The sequence below is a fragment of the Gracilinanus agilis genome, chromosome 3, assembly GCF_016433145.1.
Source record: "Gracilinanus agilis isolate LMUSP501 chromosome 3, AgileGrace, whole genome shotgun sequence".
NCBI classification, from domain to species: domain Eukaryota; kingdom Metazoa; phylum Chordata; class Mammalia; order Didelphimorphia; family Didelphidae; genus Gracilinanus; species Gracilinanus agilis.
In genome coordinates, this window is record NC_058132.1 from 175959026 (window position 1) to 175969909 (window position 10884).

At 33.0% G+C, this 10884-nt stretch overlaps 1 pseudogene; it reads left to right on the plus strand.

Annotated features, from left to right (window-relative positions):
- The first annotated feature begins 1213 nt into the window (after positions 1-1213).
- LOC123241339 lies at positions 1214-8527 on the plus strand (annotated as a pseudogene).
- The last annotated feature ends 2357 nt before the right edge of the window (positions 8528-10884 follow it).

Consider the following 10884-nt stretch of genomic DNA (forward strand, 5'->3'; position numbering starts at 1 on the left):
TGGTGGCACTAAAATATTTGTAGTGTTATTAGATAAAACAAGAAATAAATGAAAGATGCATGGTCTGGGCTCTTCTTAAAAATGGAGCCCCCCCCCCCACCTAGAGGGGCAGCTAAGTGGCTCAAAGTATTGAGAGGGGAAATCCTAGGTTCAAGTCTGACCTCAGACACTGCCTAGCTGTGTGACCTTGGGCAAGTCATTAAATCCTCATTGTCTAGCCTTTACTGCTCTTCTGTCTTAGAACCAATGCATAGTACTGATTCTGAGATGGAAGATAAGGGTTAAAAAATGGAGGCCTCAGAAATTTACTAATAGATCAAGGTGAAAGGAAAATTGATTCCTGATTGTCAAGAGCTTCAAATGCCATATTTTATATTTGTTGCAAGAGATAATAAGGAGCAAGTGTTTTTTTTTATCAAATAGTAAGGAAGTTAAGTGACATGGTCAGATTTGCCCTTTATGAAGACCACTTTGAAAGCTATATTGAAGATAGCTTAGAGTTGGGAGAGAATTGACATATTTGACCTATTAAGATTCCACCATCAGGGTAAAAAAAAAAGAGGTGATGTCCAAAATAATGTAATGACTGTGTGATAAGAAAAGGAACCAGGAGTAATTTTGTAAATATAGAAATCACAAAATTTGGTAACCACTTGCATATATTGTGATAAGTTAAAATGAGCATTTGAGTATGATACTGAAAATATTAAACTGTAAAAAGCATGAAAGTGCCCTCTTAAAAAACTTGGAAACTTGGAGAAAGAGAGGGCTTTGGGGTAATTATAATGGATTTGCCAATATAAATCGCAACATCACAACCCCTTCATGACTATATATCACGTGAAACTCTTTCTCTTTCACTGTAACATCAGCTCTTGGAGACACAAAGAATAAAATGGCCTTTCTTAGCTCTAGGTTTGAATTTCAACCTCAAAACAAATTTATTTTTAGAATTTTCCTATCAGAGGACAATTCATGGTTACACTTCCAAATAGAGATTATTACTGTCGAGATCAATTAAAAATGTTCTGCCTCACAGAAATTAGTTTAATAATAAAATCTTATATTACTCAAAAAGTAGAATGGTATGGAGAGAGGGACAATACTCTACATTTACTGATAGGAATCATTATTCGAAGAATACCCAACAAAGTCTTGTATTAATCTTTGGCAAAGGAAGTGGGTATGTTTGGCCCAGAAGTAAATTCTCACAATGTCTCTTGCATGTCTTTTAGAGTGGGTGCCAAGATTGGAATTAGGCTATAACTATCCTGAAATACTGAAGATTAATGAAGGAGAAGGTAGTTTGGTGTGAGTAGTTAAATAGTCTCTTCAGCTATAATGGATACAATATAGGTGTAATTATGTTGGTGAGAAGCCTCAATATTGACTATCATGGGAAGAAAAGATTCAAGTTATCTTTTCATCTTCTAATTGACTGGTCATACACTCCTTTGGGTCATGTTAGAGACTCCCAGCAGACTATAGGAATATTTTGGGTACTATTGCCCTATTAAAGCATGATCATATTTTCTGCATCCTAAATTATGCCCAAATCTAGAGGTTTCCTCTGATTATTTTAAAGAAATTAGTTGTGAATTAAGCAGAGGCCTACATTATTTTTTTAATTGATCACTCTTTCAATTTGTGTCTCAGTAGGGATCCTGCTTTCCTAAGGCTTACTTTTCTATCTATCAAGAAATGATGGAGAGTGATGTATTGTCCCTGCTGTAGTCCAAATAGTTGACAATTTAACTTAGTTATTGCAAGAATGGGTGAAAGTAGAATTTTAAAGTTCATAATCACTGAGGTCATGCAGATGATGAAGTCAAAATATGGTTGAGGCCATTAAATTTTAGAAAATTTTAATCTGGATAGAAAAGTCTTTATAAAAATTATCAACATGATTATCAATGTCCCAAAGGATGATGGAAAGGAGTGGGGTAGAGAGAAGTTATTAAAAAAGAATCAAGAAAGTTTTAGAAGACGAAGATGAAGAAAATGTCTCCATAAATGTTTTTCAGACTTCAAAGAGGAAAGTTTGTTAAAGGATAAAAGGAGGAAAAGAATGGAAGGGATATTGAGTAGCAAGTAGTATGCCAGTCTCTACTTCATCCATCCCTGTCATCCTGACATAAGCTACATTTCCTTTCTGCTTCTTCAAATACCCTTATTTCTATTTAAATCAACTTCTCCCCCAAACCATTCCCACTCAGTACATTTTTCTCTTAAGACTAGATTTCTTTCTTGAGAGCCTATTCTTCTATTCCTAAGTTAGCAAATGCTCTTTTATCCTCAGTTTTTTCCTCAACACTCCTTTCACTCCCTTTCTTTAATATAAATTTTCTTTCCTCTAGATTAACATAGCTTTTGGAGCTTTTTCATTTGAGACCACTATTTCCACACTTAGTCTAATCAGCTTATGGGGAGAGACTGACATGAATTAGACAAATTAGGATATGATGCTTGTAGTGAGGGAGTGGCATTAGTCAGTTGAAATTTAAAACAACCAAATAAGTGGAAGAGTTAACAGAAATGCAGAATTCTAACAATTTGGAATTGTTAAAGGCAGCTGTAGGCCTTTATAGGTAGATGGGATAAAACAGACAGGATGAAAAAAACCTGAGACATGCTAAAGGAAATGATCTGAAGCCTAATTTATGTATGGATATATTATGTGTATTATATATTATATATATATGTATATAAGGCACATATATACTTGTGTGCTTATACACATGGATATAAATATGTTTAAATGAATGTATGTGTATGCATATGTGTATATAAATATTTCTTATTATTTTGAAATCATAGTGCATTTAAAATGCTTTACGTGAAAGGCTAAGATTTTTAGAGTGAGAGAATATTAGGGGATCCTAGGAGGAAGGACATCTAGAAGAAACAACAAAGTGGTAAAGGAAGCAGGACATTTCTTCTGGGAAAAACACTTGTAGAAAAAATGTTTTGCTAACCTAATCTTGAGGTGCCTCAAGGACCAAGTCCTTGTCACCTTCCCCACTGGACCCTCATTTGGTACAGCAAATATGTTATAGACAGCACTCAGCTGTGTAAAAGGATCATAAGATTTAGCATGACGTTATCTAATAATTTTTGTTAAACATCAAATTATATTCTGGAACACATCTTCTTTATCCCTCTGTGGCAGACGTGCTTTGAATAATTGGGGATAATTTAGAGAGGTCTTAAGTCACCACTGTAGGAAGCTTAATGGAAGTAAAATTTATTCCCCGCGACAGTCGTTCACTTTCTGACAACAAGGTACATACTGACACATGAAATATAGCTAACGGTGTCCATGTACTTCATTAGTGTCAAGAACTCTGCACTTCAGAGACCAAGTAGATTTGTGTTGCAACTCATTTCACGATAACCTTTTTTTTTCTCACAGAAAAGAAGCACAAAACCTCTCAAAGCAAAAGCTTATTAAGATTTAAACATGCTTATTTCTACTTTCCCCTCCACTTTTACAACATAGTTGAAATCAATCACAGAAGGCAGGATTAAATCTTAGAATTTCCTTCATGTTTGAAATTTACAACTTTGGCCTAGAAGTATGCAAGAAGAGTTCTTAAAACATTTGAAGTAAATACTGAAAGGATATGTTAATATGGAGGAGAGGACAAGAGGTAATATTAAAAGAGCTGCATTCAGGTTCTTTTTCCTGTTTCTTTTTATTTGTGCATCATGGGACAAGTCACATAGTCTTTCAAACCTAAATTTTCTAGCACATGAAATGAGAATTATTGTAGTTGAATATATTTACCTTAGTAATTACCTTTGTCAGGAAAAAAGGAAAAATGTTCAATAATATACAAAACCACTTAAGCCAGCAGATAAAGTATCATAGTACAAATTCATAGCCCTAGAGATTGGAAGGACCTCTGTGGTCATTTTTTTAAACTTCTCATTTTACAGTATATAAAACTTATTTTATATGGCACTTAAATGACTTACTCAAGGTCTCAAAAGTATTATTTAAATCCAAGTCCTCTGAATTTGCTTTCCTGTCATACTAATCGTTTTTTTTCTCCCTCACACAAGACACTCTATCTCCTGACTACATTTTAAGTGACTCTCCTAAGTTTGGTATTCTCTCCCTTATCATCTCTACTTCCTGGCTTTCATGGGTTCCTGCTGGTCTCAGACAAAATCTAGTCTTTTCCCATTGAACCTTTTCCTTTTCCCCATATAGCAAAGAACTGTGAATCTAGTTTCAGAAAATCCATTTTCAAATATTGGTTATAATATCTATTACATGTTAAAATGTTTGTTCTTCACAGAACAAAAAGAATTTATCAAGCAATTCTTTTGGGCCCATTATGGAAAAAAAGAATCTCTCTCAAGATTGCATGGATAGAATATGCTTCTTTGCCTCTGTGGATATCAGTTTTCTCAACTAACATGGACATTGGAACAAATTATTCTCATCTGCCTATTCTGCCTGGGGAAAGTCTTCACATGCTTGGACTAGATATCCCCTTCCCACTTTTCCCCCAATGGGTTTCAGGCCCATCACTTACTCTCAACCTAGTTTAGCCTATTTGACAAAAATCTTTACCAGATTTTTTTCAGATAAGAGTTCTCTCTTTTCATTATCAATTTCTCTGTCTCTATCTGTCTGTCTCATGCTCCGTTTGGTTGCAACACTCATTCTCTAATTTATGAACCCTATAATTATCTGGTCTCTCTGTTTTCTCTATTCTTCATTCAATCAAAGCTTCCAAGGTATCCATTCTCAGTCTTGCCCTATAGGTGCCTTCTGCCACTGCCAGCATGGCTTGTTCCAAGGATTACCCTTCTGAACTGTTCCTGCTTCTAGAATAATTTGTGTCAGAGAGCATACTGAGCAATGGTAGGTTCCCCTTCTGTTTATGCACTCTGTTACTGAACTGTACATTGTCTTGTTGACCATTTGTTTTTCTACACTTTCCTAGAAATCTCTCAGTATCCACACTTACCCACTCCTCCATGTCTTAGTTACTCCTAGGATTCTAACTTCCTTTCTTCAGACAAATAGACTTTTCAAGTGGCAAATGGCCAAGCTCTTTTTCCAGAGTAAGGTTCTTAATTCCTCTCCCTTTTTTCTCTTTATCTAGAGGAATATTCATTCATCTTTGGGTCTTCTTCCCCCTCCAATCCTAGACCTCCTTCCTTTCCCCCTAATTTTGGTCTTTCTCCTCCTACTACTCCGCCATGTTCACATACATGCATTCTTTTCTTTCTGAGATCACAGAAATTACCTTCATATCACTGTTAGTTCTTGATTTGTATCTGATGCAACATTAATTCATTTTTAACCGACTTCATCCAAATTTCTCCCCCTATATATCCTTCCCAAAAATTTGTGTTGTATTCCCACAAAAGAAGCATTCACCTATAGACAGGATGTCACCAGCTGTGTCTTATAATTCCCACTGTCCACCTTTTCAGGTTTATCTCTTTCAGACTCCTTCCTTCACCTTTGTCTCTGTGTCTATTTAGATTTAGACAAATCTCTTATTGCTTTCTCCAATGTTGCTCTTGCTTTTAACTGTCCCAATCTCTTCATTTATTCATTCCTCCTACATTTTCATTGTTTTGGAGGTTTGAGAATCAAATAACCTCTGTGGTTCTGATTTTCTTTCTAAAAATATTTCAAATTCTTTATTATTAAATACCCATGATTTGTCCCATAAATGGCTCAGATTTGCATATTAGTTCACCCTGGCATACATCTTGAGCTCCTCAGCTTTTAAGAACACATTCTCTCCTTTTTCTCATAGATTCTAGTAGAATAGTCTTGTCTCATTCAAATGCCCTTTCCATGGGTCTTTCTCCAGATGGCATTCTGTAGTTGTTTCTGAACGGAACTGTCAGTTAACTACTATTTTTTTGAAATTTACATTCCTGGGATTTTTTTTTCTGGAGGTGATCTGTGAATTTTTTTCAATTTAATTTCCATTTTCTATGTTAGATGTTCTGGGCAATTCTCTTCTATTGCTGGTTTCATTATAATGTTATGGGTTTTTGTCTTTTCATGTTCTTCTGGGAGACTTCTGATCCTTAGACTTTTTGTGCATCCTATGTCTTGCTTGCATACTGATAATTTTTCTTTTCATGCTATGGTTTTTGCATCTGTTTTCTAAGTTGCCCTCTACTACTTTGCATTTTATCCCCAAACTATTGTTTCTTTAGTGAGATTTGCAATTGCAATTTCAAGGTTTTCTGTTTTGCTTATTATTTTTCTTGTGCAAGATATAATTTCTACTCCCATTACACTCATTTCTGTTTTAAAGTACTAAGGCATAGTATATTGTGGCTTCATATTCACTTGGAATTCTACAGCATCATCTGCCTAATTGAGTGGTGTATCATTTTCCTTTGTTTTGCACTTTTTATTCATATGTGGCTGAAGCCATTTACAATGTATTTCCTTCCGTTGTTTCTTTTTCTTCTTTCTTTTCTTTTTTCTGTTTACATATCTGTTTATATCCAAAGTCTTTGAACTTTCTTCTTTCAGAAACCCATTAATGCTTTCAATTTATTTTGTTCTCTGTTTTCATTATGGCTCAGTTCCTTACTTCCTTATCCCAGAAAATGGTTTCCTTGGGGCATGGATCTCAAAGTGTGTCATATTACTCCTACACTGTGCAAGTCACAGTTCATCAGGCTAGATTTCTATTCCAATTTAACTGACTGATCAGAACAGGAATCAGCTGGATATTGTTCTCTTTCCTTCAGACCTGATAGAAAGCCGTACAACTGCTCATATAGAGAGAGGGTGTCCAGTCTTGTTGACTTATCTCATTCACTCCATTAAAGAAGGAAGGGGGACTGAGGTAAAAGAATGGGTTCTGATAGTAAAGCCTTGCTACCAGTAGCATGGAAAGTGATGGAGGAGGGCTGAGTGAGACTTGGAGTGAGAGATTTTTAACTTTCTTGTGAATTCTGAGTGTCCTCACATATAGAAGTTGCTTTTCCTTGTGTGTAATTTCTGTCATGAAGAGGTTTGTGAGGATCAGAAAAAAAAGGCCAGTCCATTATCTTTTTGACTATATGAACCCTTACTAATATAATCCTTTGCACAGAGTAAGCAGTTAATAAAAACTTTTTTGACGGATCAAATTGATATAGTCCAAACAAAAAATGCTACATTTGGAGCCAAAAGGGCTTAGGCTTGAATCCTGGATCTACTATTCTATTTCTATTACTGCCTTTGGGGTTTTTTGTTATTTTAAAAAATAATTTTGAATTTTCATGGGTTAATTAGCAAATTTGAAGAAACAAATGTATTAGTTGATTTCTTTCCTTTTAATCACGATATTGTGAGTAAATAAGACAACTTTATCTCCACTTTGCCTTTGTTAATGCCTTAAGTTTTAGAAATCATATTTGAAAGGGGGAAAAATGTAAGTTGTACATGAGTCTTCATGTCTCCATTACATTGAGGTTTTTTAAGTATATCCCAAATTCATTCAATTTCTTTCAAAATTCTCCTGCTAGTGTTCCTTTCTGCTCTTCATTCTTGTTTCATCTCTGAATTTTTTTTTTAAAATAAGCTTCAATGACAGTTTTTTTTACCTTGTCCTGTCTCCCCCAGTCTCTTAGCCCCAAAATTTGAGGAAGAAAACAAATTGCAAAACCCTCATCATAAATATGCATAGTGAAGCAAAGCAAATATCCACATTTATTTTGTCAGAGTGAGTATGTCTTGTGCTGTCTCTTCAGTCAATTAATCCTTTCTCAAGAATTTTGTAGTAGGTTTCATCATCAGTCCTCTAGAATATCGTTTATTCATTATTATGTTTTTTTGTATTTACCTTGATATTTTTTACTTTTTCTCATTCTATGTGAATTTCATTTAATCTATTTTTTCTAAATCTAATAGTATCTAGACCTATGTGCCAAACATATTTTTGACAAATATGATTCTTTTGATCCTCACAATAATTCTATGAAGTAGGTATTATAATTATCTCCATTTTGCTGAAAATAAACTGAGGACAACTGAGATTACATGACTCAACCAAAATCTGAGGCCAAACTTTAATTCAGGAGTAGAACCTCCTAAGGATGAAGATACAAAAGACAAAGTCAAGATCCCTGAGAAGGAACCATATATGCAAGAATTTAATTTAGAAAAGGCCCATTTGGAAGTGCATTGACTTAGGATCACTGGTTATGGGAAAGGGAAAGAATAAATGCTTGAATAGGAGAGAGCCCTCATGCTAGTGCCTACCCCTCTCCCACAAATAATTACATGAATAACAAGGTTTTGTAGGAGCAAATAAAGGGGGAAAAGCAGCAAAGGAAGAAGAAAAAAGAATGGCCCAGGTCACTGATGCTTTCAGAAAAAAAGAAGAAAAAAGGTTCAGAGAATTGTTAAAAGTCCAAAATGAAGAAATAGGCTCCCACTATTTTGTCAACAGGATCAGCAGGATAAATTGGAAAATTCAAAAATGTGAAACTGATTTTGAGTAGTGTGGATATTAAGAAAATAAATTCATTCAAAGGGATTAAATGAAGCATTTACGATTCAATAAATTCAAGGTAAAAGGAGAAGAGAAGCTGTGTCCACTGTACCATTAGTTTTTTTCTTTCAAACTATAAAATGTCTTTAATAATTTAATTTATATGAAACTGAATACATTATTTTCATAATTTTCAATGTTGTATTGTCAGTAAAAAATTTCTATATTGAGTAAAAGTCATGCAGTTTAATTTTTTTACTTAATTTTATGAAAAATATTGCAAGTTTATTTGGTTAGATTTTATTGAAAAATTAATATATGCAATATGAATCTATCATTCTAATGGTTTTTCATTATTCTAATTGTTTAAATACCCAGAGAATGTATGTCTCATAAATGTAGAGTGATAGAGTGTTGCTATTCTGAATTTTTAAGAATAATTTGTGTTATATTGGTATTGATTATGTTTCAGATATGTCACATATGTGAAAAAATAGTATTATAAAACTTTTAGGATTAAGGATTTCTTTTGTTAGTTTTTGTTTTATTTTCCCTCTAGTGATTCCTTTACAACTAATTTTAATGCCTTTTCTAAGACTGGATTATTTAAAATCGCTATTTGCATTGGCATTCCATTAATCTACATACATCATTTTTTTTGTTGCTGTTTGTTGTTTGTTTTGTTTTTGGTGGCAATACCAGGAGTCTACACCATAGTTTTAAAGAAATTTCTCATTTATTTTTTGATATCAGCTTTTTGGCAACAGTGGTGTATATATACTAAATATATTTTATTTTTCAATCTTTAATTTTGATTTCACATTATTAAAATTTTGAAAATTTCATTGTATATTATTTTTAAGCATATTTCTCATGTTAAATTTTTCAGAGCCAGCTTTTCATTTTTTATATCATTTCCATTGTCTTTTTTAAGTTTCATTAATACCCATTTTCCCTCTCCTTTGCAAGATTTATTTTTCTTTACTATTTTGAATTTTTTATTTAGTTATTATTCAAGTAATTAACACTGTAACTCTTTGGCCAATGTGTTTTAAAAAATATTGATTTTATCTAAAGAATTTCTTTGTATCATCCTAGAAATTTTCCATGTTGCATGATTATTAATTATTTCTATTTGTTTTTTAACCCACTTATTTCCTTAGATTTACTAAGTAAATTTATATTTGTGTCTGAGAAAATTTATCTCACATATTTAATTATTTCTATTTTCTAAGTTTTAAATCAAAGCTCAGATTTGTCACAAGACCTCTGTATTAATTTGTTTATTCTTAGGGAATTCAGGGAATGTCCCACCCTTGAGTATCTTCCATTGTAATGTGATAAAATAGTGAAATTATGGATTTTATCTTGCCCAGTAAATACTAAGTAATTTATTCCAGGTGTGTCTTTAAACAGAACAGAATCCTTGAATACCCCTTAGAGAAAAATGTGAATGAAGTCACTCCTAACTGGAAAGAACTTGATTTTTCTTTCTAGACAGTGAGGGTGTGGGTCCAGACATATGATTGTGTATCCTCAATCAAGGAATCAGGGAGGGATACAGAGAATGATGGACCACCTCTTCATTGTCTATTCATCAGATATGTCTTGGAATGTCTAAGGGATGACTCACTAATATGGGCTTCCAGAATTGTATTTAATGATCTATGCAGCAAGATTTCAGGATCTATGCTTGCCAAGAGAATTATTTGATTGAATTATTGTATTTTGACTAATCCACTAACAAATTACTTTAATACTCATAATTATGCCCTTTTGCATTTTGGATCATCAAAATCTTGTAAAATTATTTACTATTGTGTTACATTCTTTAGATGATGTGTTTTCTATGTGTACCTTTTAACAGATATTTTAATTTTCCCTATACCCTGATTCATTGTCACTATTTGTAAAAGTGACACATGAAACTGAGAAATGCAAATATCTTAAAGATACCATTCAGAAAATGCTATAATTCTTTTATCTCTAATTTCTTTCCCGGAAATTTTCAATTCTATAATCCAATAATATCCTATTCCAATGAAAATCTATCTAAGTTTAGATACTTTGATTAAAGAAAGTTAGCAGTTTAATATAATAAGGGCATATGATTATGATTGATATCACCTAGTTATTAAATGTGTTTCCCACATCAAGTTATATTATCTTGAGAAAGTCATTTAATCTCTCTCATCCTCATTATTTTCTATAAAATTAGAGAAATAATACTACTTACATTACCTTTTTTGTAACTCATTATTAGGAAAGTGTTTTATATATAAATAATCATAATTAATCTAAATCTGACTGTTGCAGTTGAGAATTTTAACACATTTCTCTATGTTGATCAATTAAAGAATGAATGATTATTGTCCTCTGAGAGTCAAGAAGTCATAGCTTCAAAGTGAAT